This window comes from Pleurodeles waltl, chromosome 4_2 (assembly GCF_031143425.1).
Source record: "Pleurodeles waltl isolate 20211129_DDA chromosome 4_2, aPleWal1.hap1.20221129, whole genome shotgun sequence".
In the NCBI taxonomy this organism is placed as follows: domain Eukaryota; kingdom Metazoa; phylum Chordata; class Amphibia; order Caudata; family Salamandridae; genus Pleurodeles; species Pleurodeles waltl.
In genome coordinates, this window is record NC_090443.1 from 204,458,290 (window position 1) to 204,486,238 (window position 27,949).

Below are 27,949 nucleotides of genomic sequence, written 5' to 3' on the forward strand. Positions count from 1 at the left end.
TGTTGCAGTCTCGTTTAAGACCCAAGGAGAGTATTGGAGAGTCATAAATGATTTTAGAGTGGTCATATCATTGCAGACCAGTGGTTGGCGCATTTTAGCAATATCTACTGTAGAATTCCTGATTGCAGTGCCTCTGCTGATATAATACTAACATCATTGAGAGGCCCCATTTTACCATAGATAAACTGGTTATTGCCCTTAACTAAAGATTCCCCTACAAGGCTCCTGGGCCGGATGGGGTGCCCATTGATATTTTCAGATGTATTTATGGACTCTTTTGATTTCTAGCTTATTCATTAATCTAGAGTTAATGGATCTCCCTTCTTCCTGGTCAAGTTCTCTTTTTGCTCTGGTTTAAAAAAAAGTATTGTTCCAGTTTTAAAAAAAGGTAGTTGTACTGTTCCCAAATGTTATAGACCTAGCTCCTTAATTGATTCCTCTGTTAAGCTAATGAAGAGAGTCATTTTTAATAGATTAAGAGATTGGTTACATGTTAACAATGTACTATCTCCTTGTCAATACAGATTAAGAGAAAGGCTAGGTACAATGGAACAATACCTCAGTCTTCATCTGATAGTTGTCTATAGCTAAAAGGAGTCCATTGTACCTTGCTTTCATGTCTCCGTTTTCTGCTTTTGTTATATTTAATTGTGCTAGGCTTTGGTTAATTTATTGGAGTTGGAGAGTGATCCTACCACTGTGCACTATTTATCATATCTTCATCAAACCCTAACTGTGAAGGTCAGATTTGGATCCAATAGAAAATGTTTTGATCCTTTCATTTTGCACAGAGCCATAAGACAAGGTTGTGTGCTAGCTCCACTTCTATTCACTGTACACATTAATAAACAAAATTATTTTTTGAGCACCGTATCTCAAGATGTCCACCATGCTAATTCTGTCCAAATATTTGTGCTTTTAAATGCCAATGTCACTGTGCATCTTGCCCGAACTCCAAATGCTTTGAGTTGCTTGGTATGTGCGTTTTTTTAATTTATGACAGATTTAGATCTTTCAGCTAACTTTGCTAAATCTTACAACATTGTATGTTGTCCCGAGTATTATGCCCTGCTTACTCTCTGTGTCAATGGTAATAGTTGAGAAAGTGTACCCAGATTTCCTTACCAAGTTCTTGTCTTTGACTCTAATGAAACTTGAGCAGAAAACATATGGTGAAGAAACACCCAGGTTAAAAAATATATATAATGCTCACTTTTTAATGTTTGTAGGGCAGTGGGGGGCAACCCAATTTCTTCACCTCTAGAAATATATAGCAAGCAATTTGTGCCTACAGTTAGGTATGATAGCGGAGCGGAGTATGGGGTTTTGTGGATTGCCAGCCTTTGCAATTGCACAAGAATCACTTTTGTAGTTGCCTCCTCTCACTTCATCAATCAACCCCTCATTATTCCTGTCATGAGGCACTGGTGTTTCCCTAGCTTGAGGATTTTATTATGATAAGTCTTTTCACTACTACCCATTCTGATGCATTATGGGAAATGTAGTGTGTAGAAGAATACCCATGTTAAAAACAAAGGATTGCAGCTTAATGTTAATGTTTTAACTTAATGTAACGTCTCTGAAGTCTTACCTCCACAGCAAAGCCCTCTTTACTACAGCTTGGTTACTATGGATACCATAGTACATTACAATGACTGACCCTGGAAGTAGTCTTTTAAATATAACATATATGGGGCAGAGCACGAATGCCCTGATCCCCTTTCACTTGTGTTGGGACTGGCTAGAGAGACATTTTTCTGCCACTGGGTTCTGAAGTACCTAGTTTGGTCCAGTGTGACTTAACTGTAAGCCTAAGTCCCTAAGTTATGCATGACCATGCAAGCTTTGTTCTGTGAGGCTTGGTTGGTCCTGCTGGACCATGGTGTTCAAGCTTCTGGCCAGGTCCAACGGGACCACACAGGGGTCCGCCCGGTCCAGCTGAAGTATCGTGTGACCTAAAGAAATGCATAAATATATTTGAGGTAGAGGTTTACAGTCAATTTGACATATAGAAGAAACCCCATGGAGGTCCTTGTTCATCAATGTGCAGTTGTAGTAAGTAAGTAAATTGTATTGTATAGATAATAAAACTATTACAAAAAGTACTATTGACCTTAACAAATCATTCCTCAATAATGTGCAAAACAATTCTGAAAATAAACATTGAAAACCTAATGTCTACTGTATATAACCAATTAAAACAAGACAACTGCTGAATTTCACCTTACAGCGAAGGCATGTTGATGACAAGGGAGCTATGCCAGATTTAAAAATAGACGTAAAATATAACCCAGCATAGATGTTCTGTGGTAATGTGCTGTCAATGTACTACGGTCATAGGCTAGATGTCACTTAAGTCTTAATTCACACATTGTGAGGTGACTGAAAATATTGAAGTGCAAGTGCAAAGTGTGGTCATCTGTCTTTTAAAAAAAAAAAAAGTTTACGCAAAAGTTACTAAAACAATTAATTTGCTTCTTAAAATCTGCTTTATATCATTGGTGGCAGCTGATTTTTAGGTTGAGCATAGCAGCGTACAAGCGCTGCATTTCCAAAATACTGGCATCTATGTGTGCTTTTAACCACGCCCATCACTTTCATTCATTTGCAGTCTTGCCTCTGAAAATCATCTTGATTTCATTTGTAAAAGGTATGCAAATGTAATACCTTTTCCAGTGTTTTGCCCTCCTCAAGAGCTATGACCAACTACTGAAAACATACACAGTTTCATGTTTTCAGCATAGTTTCTGGATTACTTTTTCTTTTTATACCCTACATAGCACGATCCGGCTCAGCAGTATTGGAGCTATTTGCATGCTGATCAATTTACTTCCATTGTTTATTCTTGGTTTTAGTTTTTTCTGTCACAAATGAACGTAAATGCATTTTTAAAAGCGTATGATTGCTTGTGTACCTTCGCTCGTGTTTGTTGTTGTTTTTACATTGTTTTTAGTTAGTGGTTTTTTTTTTGGTTATGTCATGGTTATTTGTTTATGTCGCAGTTTTGTGTAAATGTATATTAAAAAACAACTTTCTGTGTGTTTATATGGTAAACGGAGCTGAGTAGTGCCAAAATAAGTAGAAAAACACACAAAAGGTTGCTTTTAAAAATACAATTACGCAGAACTAGACATCAAGAGAAATATAATGTTACAATGTAGCAACTTAAATAAAGCGCTATAATGTAGCAGCGCTTTCTTTTGTGATTGCCTTTGTACACAAAAGAAAGCTCTGCTACATTATAGCGCTTTATGCGCTTTTCACTTGTGCTACCACCTGGAATAAAACCACAGTTTTTATCTCACAATGTAAGTGCACACCATAGACTAGTACATATTCCAAAGACAATCTCAAAAGAAAGTGCTGCTATATGATAGCGCTTTATTACAGTTGCACACTATAAAATTATAATATAACATATAGCAAATGTAATAAAACGCTATAATTTAGCAACGCTTTCTTTTGAGATTACTTTGGAACATGTACTTGTCCATGTTTTGCACTCACGTTGCTGAATATACACACTGGTTTTGTTCAGGTGGTAGCACAAGTAATAAAGGGCTACATGTTGCAGTGGTGTTGAGATACATTTTAAACAACAATTTTTTGTGTGTTTATACGGTAATTGGCGCTGTGTGGTGACAAAATAAGCAGATAAACACTTAAAAGGTTGTCTTCAAAATTCCAATTATTCGGAACGTGACATCAAACAACATTCATAATGCTATATTGTAGCAACCGTAATTAATTGCTATAATGTAGCAGTGCTTTCTTTTGAGATTGGTTTTGTACGTGCAAGAAAGTGCTGCTGTAATATAGCGCTCTATGGTCTGTTGGGATGGTATTTTGTGGCAGCATAGTTAGCTTTCCAGTTAGTGAGTAATTTTGTGATAGTGGTATGGTATAGCTTGTTTTTTTACAGTGATCTTTAAATTGACACATTTACGCAAAATAAATCTAATTAATTCAGTTCTAGTTTAAAAGATCTCACCTGTGCTAATTGATTATATTTTTATTATAATTCAAATTATCACCATTAATCGTATGATTTCCTTTTTTTTTTATCTTACTCTGCCTCCATATTATGTGACAGTAGAGCTTAATTTATAAATAATCACATGCCAGTGTGTAGGAGGCTGGCCTGGCTTGTAGTGGGTACCAAGGGTACTTACACTTTGTGCCAGGTCCAGTTATCCCTTATTAGTAGAAAAGAGGTGTTTCTAGCAGCTTAGGCTGATAGAAGGTAGCTATGACAAAGCAGCTTAGGCTGAACTAGGAGACATGCAAAGCTCCTACTATACCACTTATATCATATGCACAATATCAAAAGAAAACACAATACTCATAGTTACTAAAAATAAAGGTACTTTATTTTTATGACAATATGCCACAAGTATCTCCCATGAGTACCCTCAGTAAGAAGGTAAGTAATATACACAAGTTATATGTCCACAAAACACAAATAGGTAAGTAAGAGTCAGAAAAGTAATGCAAACAGTGTAGAATTACAATCTGTTGCAATAGGCAAGCACAGGTCTAGGGGCAACAAAAACATATACTATGGGAGCTTGTAGAGGGTCGCTGGGACTGTAAGAAAACAGTCAGGGTGTCCAAGATACCCCACCCCAAGACCATGAAAAGTAGGAGTAAAGTACACCTACTACCCCAAAAGAGCACAATAGTCGTGATAGGGGGATTCTGCAAGAACCACAAACACCAGCAGTGCACTGAAGACGGATTCCTGGACCTGAGGACCTGAAAAGCAAGGGGACCAAGTCCAATAGTCACGGCAGTTTCCGGGGGGGCAGGAGCCCAGAAAACCCTGATGAAGGTGCAAGGAAGCTGCCTCTGGATGGAAGAAGTTTAGAATTCTGCAAGAAAGAAGAGGACTAGTAACTTCTCCTTCGGAGGAAAGGTGTCCTACGTCGCGATGAAGCTTGCAGAGGTGTTCCTATGCAGAAATACTGCAAACAAGCCTTGCTAGCTGCAAGGGTTGTGGTAAAGGTTTTTGGGTGCTGCTGAGGACCAGGAAGGACCAGGATGTCACCCCTTGGAGGAGGAGACAGAGAGGGCACCCAGCAACTCAGAGAGCCCTCACAGAAGCAAGCAGCACCCTCAGAAGTACCTGAACAGGCACTTGGAAGATTTGTGAACTGGAGTCCTGTCCTGCCATTTGATAAAGTGTTGTTTTGACCAATGACTTTGTGTTTCACCACTGCGCATATTAGTTGCTCAATGTTCACCAGTAGCACATGGTATGTTTTGTTCAGTTGAGCCGCCTATGGGCTTTGACATTGCATTAGTCATTACATTCTGTATTCTGCCTATTGGCTTTGACATGGCATTAGCCATTACTTTCTGTATTCAGTTGAGCCGCCTATGGGCTTTGACATTGCATTAGTCATTACATTCTGTATTCTGCCTATTGGCTTTGACATGGCATTAGCCATTACTTTCTGTATTCAGTTTAGCCGTCTATGGGCTTTGACATTGCATTAGCCATTACATTCTGTATTCTGCCTATTGACTTTGACATGCTATTAGATATTCTGCCTATTGGCTTTGACATGATATTATACATTGCATTTTATATTCAGCTCAGCTGCCTATGGGCTTTGACATGATATAAGATATTGCATTTTGTATTCAGCTTAGATGCCTATTGCCTTTAACATGACATTGCATTTGATATTTAGGTTAGCTGCCTATTGCCTTTAACATGACATTGCATTTGATATTTAGGTTAGCTGCCGATTGCCTTTAACGTGGAGTTCTGTATTTTTCCAAGCTGTGTTTTTGCACCAGAGAACCAAGATGTTTTGCTCTCACAGTAGACTAGACCTGATAAGAGAGAGTACATGGGCGTCGTTTCTCTTCCCTTGAGCTTGGGAACAGGAGTAGTCTTGGAGACCTGGCCAGTCTCCAAAAGGCTTGCTCAGTTTCCCGGGTCTGAGAGGAGGGGGCACACCTTTGTAACGAATGTAACAGGCTGCAGAGAGTGAGATTCGAATCTGCCGGACCTCGTGCTGGAGCTTGGCGCCAGCTGCCAGCATCCCGTGTGGGTAGATGACACTCTTTCTCGCGGCTGACAGGGGTCATCAGCTTGCAGACCTTAGAAAGATGTAGCTGTAAATAGTTCCTACACGGTGAAGTATTTGTTTTGCTTTGCATTCAATATTTTATAAATATAACCTGCTGTGTATATTGCAAACTGATATATTTTGTTTGATTAACGCGGACTTGAAAGCTACTAATTCGTCATTCATTCATAAACATTGTGGTTGGGGAAGAATAAAATAACAATAAAAGTCTTCTTTGACCTCAGAAGTGCATTTCTGTTGTGTTATGTTAGTGCTTAGAAACTAAATAAGAGGAAAGCACTACAAGTCCATGCAGCGTTACAAAAGAGGGTCCCACGACGTCGGAGACAAACTGCAGGACAGAGTGCTGGGGACCCAGGCTAGGCTGTGCATGAAGGAAATCCTGGAAGAGTGCACAGAAGCTGGAGCAGCTGCAAATCACATAGTACACAGATTTTGCAGTCTAGCGTGGAGAGGCAAGGACTTACCTCCACCAAACTTGGACTGAAGAGTTACTGGCCTGTGGGAGTCACTTGGACAGAGTTCCTGTGTTCCAGGGACCATGCTCGTCAGGATGAGAGGGGACCCAGAGGACTGGTGATGCAGTCTTTTGATGCCTGTGTTAGCAGGGGGAAGATTCCGTAGACCCACAGGAGATTTCTTCAGAGCTTCTGGTGCAGGGTGAAGGCAGGCTACCCTCAGAGCATGCACCACCTGGAAACAGTCGAGAAAGCCGTCAGGATGAGGCGCTAGAATGTTGCTGGTAGTCGTCTTGCTACTTTGTTGCGGTTTTGCAGGCGTCCTGGGGCAGTCAGCGGTTGATCCTTGGTAGAAGTCGAAGAGGGAGATGCAGAGGAACTCTGGTGAGCTCTTGCATTCGTTATCTGAAGAATTCCCCAAAGCAGAGACCCTAAATAGCCAGAAAAGGAGGTGTGGCTACCAAGGAAGGAGGATTGGCTACCAAGAGAGGTAAGAGCCTATCAGAGGGAGTCTCTGACGTCACCTGCTGGCACTGGCCACTCAGAGAAGTCCAGTGTGCTCCCAACACCTCTGTTTCCAAGATGGCAGAAGTCTGGGACACACTGGAGGAGCTCTGGGCACCTCCCCTGGGAGGTACTGGTCAGGGGAGTGGTCACTCCCCTTTCCTTTGTCCAGTTTTGCTCCAGAGCAGGGCTGGGGGATCCCTGAACCGGTGTAGACTAGCTTATGCAGAGATGGGCACAATCTGTGCCCATCAAAGCATTTCCATAGGCTGGGGGAGGCTACTCCTCCCCAGCCCTTCACACCTATTTCCAAAGGGAGAGGGTGTAACACCCTCTCTCAGAGGAAATCCTTTGTTCTGCCTTCCTGGGCCAGGGCTGCCTGAACCCCAGGAGGGCAGAATCCTGTCTGAAGGGTTGGCAGCAGCAGCAGCTACAGTGGAAACCCTGGAAAGGCAGTTTGGCAGCACCCGGGTTCTGTGCTAGAGACCCGGGGGATCATGGAATTGTCCCCCCAATACCAGAATGGTATTGGGGGGACAATTCCATGATCTTAGACATGTTGCATGGCCATGTTGGGAGTTACCATTATGACGCTATACATAGGTAGTGACCTATGTATAGTGCACGTGTGTAATGGTGTCCCCGCACTCGCAAAGTCCGGGGAATTTGCCCTGAACGATGTGTGGGCACCTTGGCTAGTGCCAGGGTGCCCACACACTAAGTAACTTGGCACCCAACTTTCACCAGGTGAAGGTTAGACATAGAGGTGACTTATAAGTTACTTATGTGCAGTTGTAAATGGCTGTGAAATAACGTGGACGTTATTTCACGCAGGCTGCAGTGGCAGGCCTGTGTAAAAATTGTCAGAGCTCCCTATGGGTGGCAAAAGAAATGCTGCAGCCCATAGGGTACTCCTGGAACCACAATACCCTGGGTACCTCAGTAGCATATACAAGGGAATTATATGGGTGTACCAGTATGCCAATGTGAATTGGCAACTTTAGTCACTAGCCTGCAGTGACAAATTTGGAAAAGCAGAGAGAGCATAAACACTGAGGTTCTGGTTAGCCAAGCCTCAGTGATACAGTTAGGCACCACACAGGGAACACATACCGGGCACATACTATGAGCACTGGGGCCCTGTCTGGCAGGGTCCCAGTGACACAAGGACTAAAACAACATACATACAGTGAAATATGGGGGTAACATGCCAGGCAAGATGGTACTTTCCTACACAAACCCCCCCAAACGAAGGACAATAAGATTAGCCATGACCTGATGAGTCTTCATTGTCTAAGTGGAAATATCTGGAGAGTCCATCTGCATTGGAGTGGGTACTCCCCGGTCTATGTTCCACCATATAGTCCATTCCCTGTAGAGATATGGATCACCTCAACACTTTAGGGTTTTCACCTTTCATTTGTTTTAGCCAAAGTAGAGGTTTGTGGTCTGTCTGAAAAATAAAGTGAATTGCAAACAGGTATGGCTGCAACTTTTTCAGTGCCCAGACCACAGCAAAGGCCTCCCCCTCTAGGGCGGACCAACGTTTTTCTCTAGGGGTCAACCTTCTGCTGATAAAAGCAACTGGTTGATCATGGCCCTCAGAAGTCAGTTGTGATAAGACTGCCCCTACCCCCAATTCAGATGCATCAGTTTGAACAATGAATTTCTTGGAGTAACATGGGCTTTTTAGGACAGGTGCAGAGCACATGGCCTGTTTGAGCTCCTCAAAAGCTTTCTGACAGCTAGCTGTCCATAATACCTTCTTAGGCATTTTCTTGCTTGTGAGATCATTAAGAGGGGCTGCAATGGAGCCATAATTTTTTATGAATCTCCTGTAGTACCCTGTGAGGCCTAAAAAAGCTCTCACCTGGGTCTGAGTTGTATGGGGAACCCAATCCATGATTGTTCGGATTTTCCCCTGTAGTGGTGCAATCTGTTCCCCACCTACCAGGTGGACCAGATAAACCACTTTCCCCTGCCCTATCTGGCACTTTGAGGCCTTGATAGTGAGGCATGCCTTTTGCAGGGCCTCCAAAACTTTCCAAAGGTGGATCAGGTGCTCATCCCAGGTTCAGCTAAAGACAGCAATATCATCAAGATATGCTGCACTGAAAGCCTCCAACCCTTGCAGGACTGTGTTCACCAACCTCTGAAAAGTGGCAGGTGCATTTTTCAAACCAAAGGGCATCACGGTGAATTGGTAGTGCCCTCCTATAGTTGAAAATGCAGTCTTTGGTTTAGCATCTTCTGCCAATCTGATCTGCCAATATCCTGCAGTCAGATCAAAAGTGCTAAAATACTTGGCAGATGCCAGTGTTTCAATGAGCTCATCTGCCCTGGGTATAGGGTGAGCATCAGTTTTTGTTACCTGATTGAGACCTCTGTAGTCTACACAAAACCTCATCTCCCTCTTTCCATCTTTGGTGTGAGGTTTTGGTACAAGCACCACTGGGCTAGCCCATGGGCTTTCAGAAGGTTCAATCACTCCCAGGTCCAACATTTTCTGCACCTCTTGTTTAATGCAACCTCTGACATGGTCAAGCTGCCTATACATTTTACTTTTGACAGGCAGGCTGTCTCCAGTGTCAATTGTGTGTTCACACCAGGATGTTGTACCTGGTACAATTGAAAAGATGTTAGAAAATTGGTCTAGGAGATTGATGCAGTTGTCTTTCTGTTCTGCAGTCAGACAATCTGCTAAAACTACCCCCTCCACTAAGGCATCAGCTTCAGTGGTGGAAAAGAGATCAGGGAGAGGGTCACTCTCTTCTTCCTGTCTCTCATCTGTTGCCATGAACAGGGTGAGATCCGCCCTGTCATAGTAGGGTTTTAGGCGGTTGACATGAATCACCCTAAGGGGACTCCCGGCAGTGCATAGGTCTACCAAATAGGTAACCTCGCCCTTTTTCTCAACAATTAGCTGGGGTCCACTCCATTTGTCTTGGAGTGCTCTTGGGCCACAGGCTCCAATACCCACACCTTCTGTCCTGGTTGGTACTGGATCAGAACAGCCTTCTGGTCATGCCATTGCTTTTGCAGCTCCTGGCTGGACTGAATGTTTTACTGGCCTTTTTCATGTACTCAGCCATTCTGGATCTTAGGCCAAGTACATAATCCACTATGTCCTGTTCAGGAGCCTTTAAAGGTTGTTCCCAACCCTCCTTCACAAGAGTGTGTGGACATCTTACAGGGTGCCCAAAGAGGAGTTCAAAGGGGCTGAATCCCTCTCCTTTCTGGGGTACCTCCCTGTAAACAAAAAGGAGGCAAGGTAACAGGACATCCCATTTCCTCCTGAGTTTTTCAGGGAGTCCCATTATCATACCTTTGAGAGTTTTATTAAACCTCTCTACCAGTCCGTTAGTCTGTGGATGGTAAGGGGTGGTGAACTTGTAGGTAACACCACACTCCTTCCACATTTCTTTCAAGTATGCAGACATGAAGTTCCTACCTCTATCTGATACTACCTGTTTAGGAAAACCCATCCTGGAAAAGATTCCCAGGAGGGCTTTTGCCACTACAGGAGCTGTAGTGGTCCTTAAAGGTATGGCTTCAGGATATCTTGTGGCATGGTCCACAACCACCAAGATAAATCTATTGCCTGAAGCAGTAGGAGTATCAAGGGGGCCAACTATGTCAACCCCTACCCTTTCAAAGGGCACCCCAACCACTGGTAGTGAAATTAGAGGGGCCTTTGGAGTGCCACCAGTCTTGCCACTGGCTTGGTAGGTCACACAAGACTTGCAAAAATCTTTGGTATCCTCGGACATACGAGGCCAGTGAAACAAGGGGACAAGTCTTTCCCAAGTTTTGATCTGGCCCAAATGCCCAGCCAAAGGAATGTCATGTGCTAGAGTGAGAAGAAACTCTCTGTACTGCAGGGGAATGACCAATCTCCTGGCTGCTCCAGGTTTTGTGTCCCTTGCCTCTGTGTACAAGAAGTTATCTTCCCAGTATACTCTATTGCTGTCACTGACATCCCCATTTTGCTGTTTGACAGTTTGCTGTCTGAGACCCTCTAATGTGGGACAGGTTTGCTGTGCCACACTCAGCTCTTCCCTGGCAGGCCCCCCTCCACCCAAAAGCTCAGCGGTGTCTGCTGACAGCTCCTCTGGTGAAGGTTCTGCACAAGGAGGAAATTCCTCTTCCTCAGAAGGGGAATCATCTGTAGAGGGAGGGGTAGTCGGTAGGGATTTACTCTTGCTACCCCTAGCTTTAGGGAGCACTTGGTCCATTGTTCCAGGATCCAATTTACCCTGTCCGTTTTGCTTTTTGGCCTGAGCCCTGGTTAAAGCAAAAATATGCCCAGGAATGCCCAGCATTGTTGCATGAGCCTCCAACTCCCCTCCTGCCCAAGCTGATGTCTCTAAATCATTCCCTAGTAGACAGTCTACAGGTAAATCTGAGGCAACCACAACTTTCTTTGGACCAGTAACCCCCCCCCCCCCAGTTGAGATTCACAACAGCCATGGGGTGGCTATGCGTGTTGTTATGAGCGTCTTTCACTTGGTACTGCTGACCAAGTAGGTGTTGTTCAGGGTGGACCCGTTTTTCTATCACCATAGTTACACTGGCTCCTGTGTCCCTGTAGGCCTGAACCTCAACACCATTTATTAGGGGAAGTTGCTTATCCATATTAAGGGGACAAGCAACCAAGGTGGCCAAATCAATGGCACCTTCAGAGACTAAAACAGCCTCTGTGGTCTCCCTAACAAGACCAACCCCAACTACATTGCCAATAGTGAGCCCAGCTACACCCTTGGTTTGGCTATTTGTAGGTTTCCCACCACCACTGCTATTACTAGGGCACTAGAATTTGCAGCAGGGGTTGTGGTGGTGGGAGGTTTGGTGTTTTTCTTTGGACAACTGGAATCAGTTGCCCAATGGCCATTGACTTTACACAAATAACACCAAGGCTTTTTAGATTGATTATTGGAAGAGGATTTGGACCCACCACCCCCAGAAGATTTGTGTGGGCCTGATGAAGATTCAGAATGTTTACTTTTGTCCCCACCCTTGTCAGAAGACTTACCATCCTTCTTCTTGCCATCCTTGTCACCCCCTCTATGAACTTTTCTGTTCACCCTTGTTCTGACCCCACTTGTCTGCCTTCTTTCCCAATTCTTAGGGAGAGGTCAGATCCGAGTCCACTAGGTATTGGTGCAACAAGTCAGACACACAGTTGTTCAGAATATGCTCTCTCAGAATAAGATTATACAGGCTTTCATAGTCAGATACCTTACTGCCATTCAACCACCCTTCCAAGGCCTTTACTGAACAGTCCACAAAATCTGTCCAGTCTTGAGAGGACTCTTTTCTGGTGTCTCTGAACTTAATCCTATATTGTTTAGTGGTTAAGCCAAATCCATCCAAGAGTGCATCCTTCAATACTGTGTAGTTGTTAGCTTCATTTTCTCTAACAGTAAGGAGCCTATCCCTACCCTTTCCAGTGAAAGATAGCCACAAAATAGCAGCCCACTGCCTTTGAGGGATCAACGGTACCATACAGGCCCTCTCAAGTGCAGCAAACCACTTATTGATGTCATCCCCCTCCTTGTAAGGGGGGACTATCTTCTGCAGATTCCTCGATCTTACTCTCTAACAGGATTACTATCAGGAATACTGCTGCTGCCACCATGGGGAACTAACCCCAACCTCTTTCTTTCCTTCTCAATGTCTAGGGATTCCCTAGCTAAGGCCAGCTGTTGCTGTTGAAGCTTCAGTCTGGTCTCTCAAACCCTCAACTTTTTGAGTTCCCTTTCTAACAAGTTATCCTCAGGGTGGGTTGGGAATGCTTTGACACAGATGAAAAATTGGAAACTTCAGACGAGGACCTGTCCCTAACTGTCTGGACCCTGGTAACCTGAACTCTAGGGATAAAGGATGTCCTACTGTGATGGGAACCCTCATCACTACCATCATTACTAGGTGCCCTGCAAGGGGGCAGGCCCTCATAAGAACCCTCCCCACCCTTCTCAGGAAACTCTCCTGAGTCAGACTGGGAAGCTTCTACATTTTCTAACCTCTCAGTTGATGGGCCAGACTGGTTCTGGTCATCCACAGCAAGCATGTTAAACAGAAACTCTTTTGTAGGGTTCTTTCCTATAACTAGACCTCTATCTAGGAAGAGACTCCTTAAACTTTTGTAGTTCAAAATGTCATAAGTAGCATTGACAGGCTTGAGAGTGGACTCTACAACAGACATGATAGATAAGGTTTAGAAATAGGGAGAAGAGAGAAAAAGTTTCAGAACTTTTGAAAGTACAGAGAAAAAAAACTTTTTCTAACTTTTAGAAAACTTTTAGAAGTTTTAAGAAACTTTTCAGAACTTTGAAAAAAGTTTAAGGATAGAAAAACACACTTTTTGGGTTAAGTGTACATACACTGAACTCTTTGGTATATGATTCTCTTATGAAAAGTACAAAATGACAAAGTGGTAAAGCAGTTACAAGTACTTATCCCACCGCTGCCACCAATGTAGGAGGCTGGCCTGGCTTGTAGTGGGTACCAAAGGTACTTACACCTTGTGCCAGGTCTAGTTATCCCTTGTTAGTAGAATAGAGGTGTTTCTAGCAGCTTAGGCTGATCGAAGGTAGCTATGGCAAAGCAGCTTAGGCTGAACTAGGAGACATGCAAAGCTCCTACTATACCACTTATATCATATGCACAATGTCATAAGAAAACACAATACTCAGAGTTCCTAAAAATAAAGGTACTTTATTTTTATGACAATATGCTGCAAGTATCTCAGTGAGTACCCTCAGTAAGAAGGTAAGTAATATACACAAATTATATGTACACAAACCACAAATAGGTAAGAGTCAGAAAAGTAATGCAAACAGTGTAGAAATACAATAGGTTGCAATAGGCAAGCATAGGTCTAGGGGCAACACAAACCATATACTCCAAAAGTGGAATGCAAATCACAAATGGACCCCAGACCTATGGGAGCTTGTAGAGGGTTGCTGGGACTGTAAGAAAACAGTCAGGGTGTCCAAGATACCCCATCCCAAGACCCTGAAAAGTAGGAGTAAAGTACACCTACTACCCCAAAAGAGCACAATAGTCGTGATAGGGGGATTCTGCAAGAACCACAGAACCACAAACACCAGCAGCACACTGAAGACGGATTCCTGGACCTGAGGACCTGCAAAGCAAGGGGACCAAGTCCAATAGTCGCAACAGTGTCCAGGGGGGGGGGCAGGAGCCCAGAAAACCCCGGATGAAGGTGCAAGGAAGCTGCCTCCGGATGGAAGAACCTTGGAATTCTGCAAGTAACTTCTCCATTGGAGGGAAGATGTCCCACGTCGCGATGAAGCTTGCAAAGGTGTTCCCATGCAGAAATACTGCAAACAAGCCTTGCTAGCTGCAAGGGTTGCGGTAGAGGTGTTTGGGAGCTGCTGAGGGCCAGGAAGGACCAGGATGTCGCCCCTTGGAGGAGGAGACAGAGGGTGCGCTCAGCAACTCAGAGAGCCCTCACAGAAGCAAGCAGCACCTGCAGAAGTACCTGAACAGGCACTTGGAAGATTTGTGAACCAGAGTCCACGCAGCGTTACAAAAGAGGGTCCTAAGATGTCGGAAACCAACTCAGCGGGTTGAGCACTGCAGGACGGAGTGCTGGGGACCCAGGCTAGGCTGTGCATGAAGGAAATCCTGGAAGAGTGCACAGAAGCCAGAGCAGCTGCAAATCACGCAGTGCACAGGTTTGCAGTCTAGGGTGGGGAGGCAAGGACTTACCTCCACCAAACTTGGACTGAAGAGTCACTGGACTGTCTGAGTCACTTGGACAGAGTTCCTGTGTTCCAGGGACCACGCTCGTCAGGATGAGAGGGGACCCAGCGGACCAGTGATGCAGTCTTTAGGTGCCTGCGTTAGCAGGGGGAAGATTCCGTCAACCCAAGGGAGATTTCATCGGAGCTTCTGGTGCAGGGTGAAGGCGGGTGACCCCCAGAGCATGCACCACCTGGAAACAGTCGAGAAAGCCGGCAGGATGAGGCGCTACAATGTTTCTGGTAGTCATCTTGCTACCTTGTTGCGGTTTTGCAGGCGTCCTGGGGCAGTCAGCGGTCGATCCTTGGTAGAAGTCGAAGAGGGAGATGCAGAGGAACTCTTGCATTCATTATCTGAAGAATTCCCCAAAGCAGAGACCCTAAATAGCCCGAAAAGGAGGTTTGGCTACCAAGGAAGGAGGATTGGCTACCAAGAGAGGTAAGAGCCCATCAGAGGGAGTCTCTGACGTCACCTGCTAGCACTGGCCACTCAGAGAAGTCCAGTGTGCTCCCATCACCTCTGTTTCCAAGTTGGCAGAGGTCTGGGAAACACTGGAGGAGCACTGGGCACCTCCCCTGGGAGGAACTGGTCAAGGGAGTGGTCACTCCCCTTTCCTTTGTCCAGTTTCGCTCCAGAGCAGGACTGGTGTAGACTGCCTTATGCAGAGATGGGCACCATCTGTGCCCATCAAAGCATTTCCAGAGGCTGGCGGAGGCTACTCCTCCCCAGCCCTTCACACCTATTTCCAAAGGGAGAGGGTGTAACACCCTCTCTCAGAGGAAATCCTTTGTTCTGCCTTCCTGGGCCAGGGCTGCCTGGACCCCAGGAGGGCAGAATCCTGTCTGAGGGGTTGGCAGCAGCTGCAGTGGAAACCCCGGAAAGGCAGTTTGGCAGCACCATTATGACGCTATACATATGTAGTGACCTATGTATAGTGCACATGTGTAATGGTGTCCCCGCACTCACAAAGTCCAGGGAATTTGCCCTGAACGATGTGGGGGCAGCTTGGCTAGTGCCTGGGTGCCCACACACTAAGTAACTTGCCATCAAACCTTCACCAGGTGAAGGTTAGACATAGAGGTGACTTATAAGTTACTTATGTGCAATGGTAAATGGCTGTGAAATAACGTGGACGTTATTTAATGCAGGCTGCAGTGGCAGGCCTGTGTAAGAATTGTCAGAGCTCCCTATGGGTGCAAAAGAAATGCTGCAGCCCATAGGGAACTCCTGGAACCCCAATACCCTGGGTACCTCAGTACCATATACAAGGGAATTATATGGGTGTACCAGTATGCCAATGTGAATTAGTAAATTTAGTCACTAGCCTGCAGTGACAAATTTGGAAAAGCAGAGAGAGCATAAACACTGAGGTTCTGGTTAGCAGAGCCTCAGTGATACAGTTAGGCACCACACAGGGAACAAATACAGGGCACATACTATGAGCACTGGGGCCCTGCCTGTCAGGGTCCCAGTGACACAAGGACTAAAACAACATACATAAAGTGAAATATGGGGGTAACATGCCAGGCAAGATGGTACTTTCCTACACAGTGCCTAAAGCTTCCCTTTGCAATGCACGGCTGTTGCAGTTCGATGTGAACACTGAGGCGCCATTATTCTAAAGCCATCTCTGGCATTTTAAATATAATTGTACAGCCACTTTTACCCTTTTTAGCGGAGTGCTTAATTTGTAAATATTCACATTATGGTGCCTAAAGCTTTCCTTCCTTTTTCAATGTGCAGCTTTTGCAGTTTGAAGAGGATACCAAAACACAATTATTCTAAAGCCATCTTGGACATTTTTTACATATGTACAGGCACTTTTAACCCCTTTAGCTCACAGTGCTTAATTTGGAAACAATCATGTGCCGGTGCCCAAAGCTTTCTTTTGCAACATGTGGCTGTTGCAGTTCAATGAGAATGATTGGGCACCATTATCCTAAAGCCATCTCAGGCAACTTTTAAGCCCTTTAGAGTAGTGCTTAAATTGTAAATAATCATGTGCAGGTGCTTAAAGCTTTCCTTTGCAACGTGTGGCTGTTGAGGTTCAATGTGAATACTGAGGCGCCATTATTTTAAAGCCATCTCAGGCATTTTTAATATATGTACAGCCACTTTTAAGCCCTTTGGCACAGTGCTTATTTTGTAAATAATCACATGCAAGTGCCTAAAGCTTTCCTGTGCAACTCACAGCATTAGCAGTTCAATGTGAATACTGAGGCACAATTATTCGAAAACCTGCCTCAGGCATTTTTAATATATGTACAGCCATTTTTAACCCCTTTATCTCACTCTTGCAGTGCTTAATTTGTAAATAATCACATGCCAGTGCCTAAAGCTTTCCTTTGCAACACGTGGCTGTTGCAGTTCAATGTGAATACTGAGGCTCCATTATTCTAAAGCCACCGCAGGCATTTTTAATACATGTACAGCCAGTTTTAACCCCTTTAGCTCACAGTGCTCAGCTTGTAAACAACCAAGTGCTGGTGCCTAAAGCTTTCCTTTGCAACTCTTGGTTGAGGCAGCATTATTCTAAAGCCATCTCCACATTTTTAATAAATGCACAGCCACTTTTAAGCCCTTTAGTGGGGTGCTTAATTTGTAAATAATCACATGCCACGGCCTATAGCTTTCCTTTGCAATGTGTGGCTGTTGCAGTTCAATGTGAATACTGAGGCACCATTATTCTAAAGTCATCTTGTGAATTTTTAATACATGTACAGCCAATTTTAACCCCTTTAGCTCGCAGTGCTTATTGTGTATACAACCAAGTGCCGGTGTCTAAATCTTTCATTTGCAACTCACTGTTGCTACAGTTCAATGTGAATGCTGAGGCAGTGTTACTCTAAAGCTATCTCAGCCATTTTAATATATGTATAGCCACTTTTAACCCCTTTAGCGCAGTGCTTAATTTGTAAATAATCATGTTGTGGTGCCCAAAGCTTTCATTTGCAATACATGGCTGTTGCAGTTCAATGTGAATACTAAGGCACCAGTAGTCTAAAGCCATCTCAGGCATTTTTAATATATGTACAGCCACTTTTAACCCCTTTAGCTCAATGTTGCAGTGCCTATTTTGAAAATAATCATGTGCAGGTGCTTAAACCTTTCCTGTGCAGCACGCTGCTGCTGCATTTCAATGTGAATATTGAAGCAGCGTTATTCTAAAGCCATCTCAGGCATTTTTTAAATATGTACAGCCATATCTAACCCCTTTAGCGCAGTGCTTAATTTGTAAATAATCAAGTACCGTTGCCTAAAGGTTTATTTTACAATGCGTGGCTGTTGCAGTTCAATGTGAATAGTGAGGTATCATGATTCTAAAGCCATCTCAGCCATTTTTAATATATGTACAGCCACTTTTAACCCCTTTAGCTTGCAGTGCTTCATTGGAAACGATCATGTGCCAGTGCCTAAAGCTTTCCTTTACAAAGCGCAGCTGCTGATGTTCAATGTGAATACTGAGGCAGCATTATTCTAAAGCAATATCGGACATTTCTAATATATGTACAACCACTTTTAACCCATTTAAAGCAGTGCTTAATTAGTAAATAATCAAGTGGCGGTGCTTTAAGCTTTCCTTTCAAATGCACGGCTGTTGCAGTTTCATGTGACTAGTGAGGCACCATGATTATAAAGCCATCTCAGCCATTTTTAATATATGTATAGCCACTTTTAACCCCTTTAGGTCACTCTTCCAGTGCTTAATTTGTAAATAATCACATGCCAGTGGCTAAAGCTTTTCTTTGCAATGGGCATCTGTTGCAGTTCAATGTGGATACGATAGTACCATTATTCTAAAGCCATATAAGGCATTTTTTTATATATGAACAACCACTTTTAATGCCTTTAGCTCACAGAGCTTAATTTGTAAATAATCACGTGCAGGTGCCTAAAGCTTTCCTTTCCAACGCGCAGCTGTTGCAGTTCGATGTGAATACTGAGGCACCATTATTCTAAAGCCATCGCATCCATTTTTAATATATGCGCAATCACTTTTGTCCCCTTTAGCTTGCAGTGCTTAATTTATAACTGCAGTCTAATGCCAAAGTATTATTTTTGAAAAAGGTTTTTATTGGGTTTATATGATAATTGTATATGTTTTATTAATCTGTCCTTATTATGACGATGATTCAGGCAAACTTAACATCCTCATTACACTCTGTTTGAAAACTCTTGATATGTCTGGGCGACCCTTTTAGTTTATTTCTCTTGATACTCCTCAGTGGGTGTTTTGTGTCTTTTTCTGGGGGGAATTGTGTTAGCCAGCCAGCAACTCTGATGGTGGAGTGGTGAAAGTGGTATTCTATTTGAATAAGCATGGCAGATTTAAAAATTAAGATGCAAAATGACATTTTCATTTTTTGCTGCAGATAGAGGAAGAAGGTAAATGGAAGTGTTTTAGTTATATGCAGGGACACTGGAATTATGTGGTAGAAAAAGGCCAAATTATGAGGCAGGGTTGACCAATTTATGTGCCAAGAAATGCACAGTTATTAATGTACAACTCCAATAGCTCTAACTCAAGCAAATGCAAGAACTATTGTATTGCAAATGCTTGTCATCACTTGCTATCTGAGTGCTGGATGACTGGTGCTCACTATATTCTCAACGTTCATGGACGTGGTGTTGAAGTGCGAGTTTGTTAAACATTAAGGAGTCATCATTTTAATGAAAACATCATACGTAAAGGACCCTACACAAGGGATCGTTCAGATGTTTCTCCACCAGGCTCAACATTTGTGTTCCCTGGCAAGCTAACTGAATTGAAGCTCCGCTCAATCAGGAAATGACAGCGTGCCTGCAAGTACTGGTATGCTGGTGCAATAAAAGAGGTCTGAGTAGCTTTCTTCGTTGTCCCAGGACTGAGGGGCATGTGCAAAGAATGTAGGTGACTTTTTCTAGTTTGTATCCGCATAAACCGCAGCATGGTTTTGACTGACAACCCTTCCACGATTCAATGGGATTTTTTGTCTCAAATTGCCACAAAGCAAAACAGCAAAAACTGGCATTTCAAAACCATTGGACAAGGATTCATAAAAGACGCTTGGGGTTACAAACTCTGATATGTATTATTAACAGTCCAGGCATGGCGTGTCTTTGCAAATTAATTCTTATCCTGCAAATGTTGTTTCAGAAGTGATGCTTAACCGAAATGAGGCTGCTCTTTCCATGGGACCGGCCAACACTTCTTTAATATTGAGAGCTGCTATTGCTGTCCCCAGATAGTTTCCCCATTCATTTTTTTCTTTTTTTTTCTTCTGCCTCTCTACCTTCATCCACCACAAATTGTTCAGAAAGCCACTAGGGTAGGCACGGAATGTCCAGCATAACTTGATAAAATCATTCATTCTCTGCAGCTCTTGGTTTTTTAGACCGAATTCCAGCCGAACTTGAGCGAAGAGGATGAATTCGGGACGCAGAAGTTAGCTTTGTTGACATTCGTTTGTAACATCTTTAGCATGGCCGCTTCGGTTCCATGCATGATTTCCAGGCCATGTACTTCCAAAGGAGCGAGCTAGGCTGCCATGACTGTGAGCAGGTGCTGGTTTGAAGGGCAGCTGAGTTTCTTTAGCAACTGTTTCAATGAGAAAGTTAATGAGGGCGCTTTTGCCCACAATGAGGCAAGATGTTGTTTGAAGGTCAGCTGGTGTTCCATTTGAATACAGTCATACTTGTAGGAGGATACAACACCTGTGCGTTTGCCCTTAGCAAACCAATGGAATGACTTATAATTTGAGTAGGCAAGGTGGACCACTTTTGTTTAACTTAGGTTCAACTATACGCCTTGTTGCTCTATGTATCTACTAATATGTTAATTAACCATTGTAGCCAAACGGGTGTTTGACTCAAAATGACTATGTCCTCAACGCATTACAGGTATGCATTTTAATCTGTTGCCAGTCTTGTTGGAATGCCTTCAAATTGTGTTAAGTAAGCATCTAGCTCGGCTAGGCGAAGATTGAATAAACTTGGGGCTAAAAAAACACCCCTGTTTGAAGCCATTGTTTGTCCAAATTTTAAACGTCCTGCTACTGCCATTTCAAACCTTGACGTGGGCCTTTGTGTCGCTGTACAATGTGTTCATTGCAATTTTCCAGGAAGACCCCATTTTGACAGTTTTGACCAGAGAGGGCTACGGGTTACTCTGCCAAAGGTGGATTTGAGATCAACTAAGCATGTGGATAAGTAGCTATTTTGCTGTATCACCTTTTCAGCTAGAATGGTGAGAATGTCTGAAATGAACCCAGTTTGGGTTCTTGGTACTCATTTTTTAAGTTGACCCACGACTGAAAGCGTCGGTATGCCAGTTGGACCCCGTACCCCCTCTGACTTCAGCTTCTTTAATATTTTCTCCAGACACTTAACATCAGTTAAGATCTCTTTATTGTCTGTTTGGAGGGGGAATACTCTTAAAGCTTCTCTGTTCGTCTTCCTGTGGCCCCCCAAAGGCTTCCTACGCTGCTGTTGTCAGCTTTTGTTTGGGTATGGTGTTCTCAGTCATCAAGGTGTGGCTGATAGATGTGTGGATGTAGGACTCCCAGGCCTCCCTGGAGATCCATGCATTTTGATAATGAGCCCGACCCAAAAGCAGCCTATTTGTAATGCCCTAGAACTCTTCGATATTTGGCAGCTTGCTGGTGAGTAGTAGTTCATACCACATATCTTCTTGCTGTGACTTTTTTTGCCTTCCAGCATTCTTTTTTGCACGTGGATCTCTTCTGTCAAAGAGAAGATTTGCTGCTCCCTTTTCCTCATTTTACATCAGATGTGAGTCTCTCTTCTCTTTAATTTTTTTTTTAATTTGCAGAGCTCCTTCATGTGCCAGCTTTGTCTTTCTCTGCCCTGGTCTTTGGACTTCCTTCCTTTTCTGACTGGCCATTTGGGTTTATTGGGAGCATGGAAAGCAGGTTCGTTATTAGTTGTGCCCAATCTTGAACCTCCACGTATTTGTAAATCCCCTTCGAGTTTTCTACATGGCTGTAAACCAAAGCCATAATTTGTTCTGTATCCGTGCTGTGCCATTTTAGTCTTTTTAGCTTATAGCGGTGGGCAGGGGGATAGACTATATATCGTGGTCAGTTTGAAGGGTGTAAACTCTATTCTAAGTGCTTAAGGGTAATGGTCACTTTCAGGGTGATGGTCAACTTGGAATGACTTGACCAAGGAAAATGATTCACTGTTTATGAACGTATTATTGATGGTGAATCCTGCCACTAAGATAGGTTATGTCTGCTGGCATATCCTCCTTAGGAATGCCATTCAGGATCCTTAAACCTTGAAATTCCAGCTTTTGATGTAAACGTAACGTTGAGTCCTGGAAGTTTCGGTTTTTATCTTTCCAAACAGGAAGACGGCTTGGGGTGTGCAAGTTTTGAATGAGTCTGGCGTTGAAGGCCTCTAAGAATGAAATATGAATTAAAATGTAGAATAACGCCTTTTAAGGTTCTTCTTAGCCTTTTATTTCTATCTTGGTTGCCTGTAGCCAACAACTTCTAAATAATTATTTTCTTGTGACCATTTGATTTTTGTTGCGATAAATGTAGAGAGGCCTCCTTTTGCATCCCCATAGCTTGAGACCCTTACAGCAGGGGTCTGATGTTCCATATAGTGTATTACTGGCGTTGGTTGTAGGCTCCATGTTTCTTGTAATAGAATGATGGCACAATATCAGAGGAAAACCATTGTGTTGCCATCATAATGCATTTTGCTGAAGCCATGTACGTTCCCCGAACAGATAGTGATGTGGCCTTGCTCTGGCAGGGCTTTGCAATCATCAGGGCCAGCTGGGGTGAAAGTCTTGTGGTAACCAGGACCATTCTTGTTTTTCCTCAGCTGGAGTAGCAATTTGAGCATTTCTCAAGTGTTCTTTGCCGGTTGATGTCACCATTATTAGTTTTGGCAACTTTATTGATGGAAATTCTGCCCCAGAGCTTCCCTCCAGATGACCTCTCTGTTATTTGGGCTTTTTGGCCAGAGCCGACTTGTGCCTGAATTGGTGGCGATCATGTTGAGTGGAAGCAATGGGCCTGGGTAATGTGTAGGCTCTACCCTCCATAACTCGATTCTCCAATGCTGAAAAAAGATCTTGTTGATCAAACACTTGATTTGCTATTTCACTTGTAGCCCATGTTGCTAGGGTAGATTCTCGGTCTTTCAAGTGGGGATGAGGTTGGAACTCTATTGATATTAGGTTGTGAATAGTTGATGTGCACTGGCGCACTAATTTCCTTCATTAGTTTCAGAACCGCTCCTCTGTTTAGAGTGTCAAATGCTCCTCTTGATGTATAGTTGGGAATCAGTATGAGTTTTGTGAAAATTCTTCCTGGCCTTACCCCTGAGACAATTCCTTCTGTGTTTTGCTCATTCATGGGTCTGCCCTGAATGAGGTCCCACTGCATTTTGCCTTGTGTCTGCACCTTGGCCTGCAACTGCTTCACTTCTACTTTTTGCTCTTGGCATAGTGACTGACTGGTGATTGAGCATTTGTTATTATCAAGCCAGGTTGGTCACTCTCTATTGGTGTGTGCGATGCTTCTCTATTGCAGGTCTGTCTGTATGTTTGGACCCTGTTTTTTCAATAGGCTTTACTTCTGCTGGTGTCTTTGTTTCCAGGCTTCTCAGAAGAGTGTCATTACCTTGTATGGGGGCCCTTTGTACTTTCACCACAGTTTGTGCAATTTGCTTTCTGTTGGCCAGATCATCATTTTCCTGGTGTTTATCTGAGGCTGGCCTGGATGTTACTAGTTCTTCTTTATTTAAGTCTACTGTCTGGCTCTCTGCTCCTACTTTTTTAAGGAAGAATAAGTAGCATAACCTTCTTGTTGTGGGCTTTTGTATTTGTTACATATTTATTTTATCTTTTCCATTCTCTTTTGGTTAGAGTTGCTCCTCCTGAGTACTTGTGGGAATGGCATTTTCATGCTGCATCACTGCGTGATCTATTTAAACCACCTTATCCTTCCTGGGTGTTATGTTTGGGACTAGTGCACTTGTTGAGTTTGAACTACCAGTCGTGCATAACGCTGTAGATGGTATAGGCATTACAGCTGAGGTGACTGGATTTCTTTGAGAGACTGGAGTGGATCTTAATTCTATTGGTGTATTTCCTGTTGCCCAAAATTCTTTTTCCTATGATCTGTTGGGTTGTTGTTGGAAATCGCCCTTCTGCAGGGTTACCCCCAAACTTTTTGCCATTTTCACTCCATTTTTTGCTCAATTTGTTTTTGTTGGCCTTAGCACTCTGTGCACTTTACTGCTTTACATCAGTGCTAACGTGCTTGGGCTCTCTCCCTAAAACATGGCTTGATTGGCATATACCTAATTGGCATATTTAATTTACTTATACGTCCCTAGTAAAGTGTTGTGTACTACATGTTCTTGTGTCACCCATTTAACTACCACTTTAAAACATGTCCCAGACCTGCCTTTGTAGCCTGAATGCGGTGTTACATTGATATGTCGACTTGGCTTTTAGAATCACTTGCCAAGCATTAAACTCCTCTTTCATTACACATAAGACACCCTAAGGTGGGGCCTAGCAAAACCATAACACAAGATGCTACATAATTAAAAGGTAGGAAATATACTTTTAAGTTTTATTTGTGCTAGTAGTGAAAAACTCCAAATTCTTTCTTCACTACTGTGCGGCCCATCCCTCTCATAGGATAAGATTTGGGACTCCTTCTCACATTTAATAGGCTGTAATTCCTAATTGAGAACGGATGGATCTGTCATGTTTAGTACCTATGGAATTATAATGACAAATCATCTTCAATGGGAAAGTCGGATTATTTTGAAAATTTTGAAAATGACACTTTTAGAAAGTTGGCATTTTCCTGCCCTGTGTGCCTAAAGCTTGTCTCCAATACACATCTGGGGTGGTAGACATCTGGGCTTTGCGCATTCACTCTAGACAGTCACACACAAAGGGAGCTTAGGTGTAACTAATGAACCATCCATATCCTAATACGCAAACCTGGTCAGGATGGGAGAGAGGAGCTGGACACAACCTCACACTTATCCCTGAATAGGCTGTGTCCCATTCCCACACAAAGGACTGCTTAACCCCCTGTAGTGAGTCTGGAGCCATGGCTGGAAGGGAGAACCACTGTGCCCTTCAAAGTCCTTCTTTTAAGTCTTCCCCACTTCATAGGCATCACTGGGTATAAGAACTGAACTTGTGGCACTACTAACTCAGTACACTTCTGGTCCTGTGTATACATTGCCAGGAAGAAGGACTGCTGTGCTGCTACAAGGACTGCCACTCTGCTGGACTGCGACTCTAGAAGAATTGCTTTCTTGCTATACTGACCTGCCTGTTGTCCTCTTTGCCTGAGTGAGATGGACTGGACCAAAACCACATCCAACACCCAGAATGACTCTGAGAGTGAGCTGACTGGTCTCCTGTTTTCTGAAAGTCTCAGGGATACAAAAGACTTCCAACTTCCCTGCTACAGCAGCTGGACTCTGCCTTCCGTGAGTCTTGCCCTGCCAAGTGGTGCCAGTCGAGTCCTTGGCACTTGGAAGTGGGTTTAAAATGCTGCTTCAACCAGAAGACACCACATCGGTGCCATTGTGTTGCTTGGAGTGGGTACACCTGCATTGATGCTGATGCAATGCCGCTTTTGCAAGGATCGAGTGCAACGCATCACTGACTGCTTGGCATATTGCCTCCATTTCTCCTGCATGTCCAACTTTGTTTGGGTTGCAGTCGATGTATCGCCTCCATCCCAAGGATCGACAACGCATCACCTCCTCTGCTCCTTTCACCTTGCTCGACGTCAATGCAAATATGGTACTTTTTCAGTGGACCAAGGCTGTATCTGACCCATGCTTTATTGGGGTTGGCCTGGACTTTCAGATTTGATCCAGTATAGTGTGACCACATAGCTTCAGTTGGCACTTATGCTTTTAAGCACTACATTTCAGTGTATTCTTTAACAGTTCATATCTTAAGCTCCAGTTATTTGATTTTTGTCATTTTGGTCTTGTTTTGTTAATTAAATTAAGCTCAATTTTTCTAACCAGGTGTGGTATCTTTTTGCATGGTGTTTTCACTGTTTTTCTGTTTGAAGTTTTGCACACATTTTTAATATATTGCCTCTTAAGGTAAGTCTGACTACTCTGTGCCAAGCTACCAGAAGAACAGCACAGGTTAATTTAGTGTGTGTTTGTGACCTAACCTGACTAGGATTGTGGTTCCTGCTTGGACAGGGTGTATACCTCTGCCAACCAGAAACCCAATTTCTAACTGTTGCATTTTAACTTCCTGTAGGATGTCTTTCAGAATATTTGGTAGTGTCTATAATCTGTCCAGTAACGTTGTGCATTGAGAGGGAGTTTGTTGAATACAGCAATTAACTTGGGCTCTGAGGAGGAAGTCATTTAGCGACAGCAACTTCTTATTGATGCTGTGCATTCTTTGCTGACCTTAGTTTCTTTCCACCCTCTATCAAGATCTTTGACTGTAATACTTGTAGCATTGTACAGGAATTTTAAATTGATATTTAGGGTTGTTAACTTTTTTGGACCTAAAGAAGGATTAGCCTCATTGAAACATTTTGCTACACTTGGTGAGGGCCTGTGGCCTGGTATAACAAGAGGGCTCATGCTGACTATAGTGACATCTGGATGGTGGCATTTACCTATTGACTTGGAAGATAGTTGTTGTTGGGCTAGGCTTTCTTCTCCCCCTTGTGTCAACTGAATTTTCCAAGGACTCAAAGGTCGTTCCTCTGTAACTGAATGGTCAAGGTGAGGGTTTTTTGCTGTTATCTCCTCTGGACTTGGGTTATGGGAGTCTCAGTTGCTCAAAACTGAGAGTTTCAATGATGAGAGCGATGACAGCGAGTTAACCTATGTTTGCACTGTGACCGTATTTGAGCAATAGGGTCCCTTCCTAGTTGTGGTAGGTATTCAACTGTTGTCTGATGGGCCCCTGTGAAATTCCTGCCAAATGAGGGGAATTGTAGGCTGTTCCTGCTTTGTTATTTCTCTTCTGTATCAGAAAGTCTGTTATCTTGTGCTCTGCACATTTTACCGCAGCTGTTTTCCTTCTTATTTTGGGTACGTGACTTTTTCTACTGACCTAATGTTTCTGTCTTCTTCAGAACATGTCGCTGTGGTAGTAGCTGGAGTTTTCGATAATTTTTTTACTTTCATGTTACACTGTCCCGGGTCACCCCTTTGCCTCCAGGACTTCATAATTGGACCCATATGTTGTTAGTTTGTTACCTCGCCTTGGAAATATATTGCAAACTCAACATCTTAGCTACGGGAACTTTGGATTTGATTACAAGGATAATTATAATTGTGGTTGTTGTGGTAGTTTTATTGTTGCAGATGGCAGAAGTTGTTTACCTGATGTTAGCGGGTCTCCACAGGCAGTTTTCCCATTTGTTTAAGCAGCTATTGTGGAGGACTTGACTGCCTAGACTGCTATGGAATTTTTCACTTGGCCACTGATTAGGATGCCTTTGGCTGCTGTGTTGGCTGCTTGGCTGATTTGTTAAAATGTGCTGCTATGGGACGGAGGATGGAAGGCTGCTAATTTGGTGTCTTTGCCACTCGAGTGCTTGGCTCATGGAAATTAATGGGGGCTGGTGGAAGCTATGAGGCGACTGGCCTTCAGTAGGTTCAGAACCAGCAAAAATTGCATGTTTGACACAAACTTTGACCCTCCAGCACCTTGAGCCTTTGTTTTGTTGCAGGAACCCTAGTGCCTTCCAATATAATGTGCCTGGTGCCCGGTGCATGACTTCAAACCTCTAGCCTCTCTGCTTTGGAGCACTTACTGAAACTTTCTGCTTGGCTAGGCCAGATGCGAGGGAGAACGCAGCAGAGAGCAAGCCACACCATGGGCCTAGCATGGCTGCTTCTGTGCTCTGCTGGCTCTACCCTCAGGAGGAGCACTAAATCTCTTCCCAAGCCCACTAGTACCTAGTTGCCGGCTGACTGGTTGAGTTGGTCGAGCTGGACCAGCAGGAGACATCTCAACTACTTTCTACTCACCTCCTACCTGCCTATGGCCACAGGATTATCTCCAAAAGCCAGAATGGGCATAGTGCTGTAGTGTTGTAGTGCTGTAGTGGAGCTTCCCTCCTCTCCAGCGCC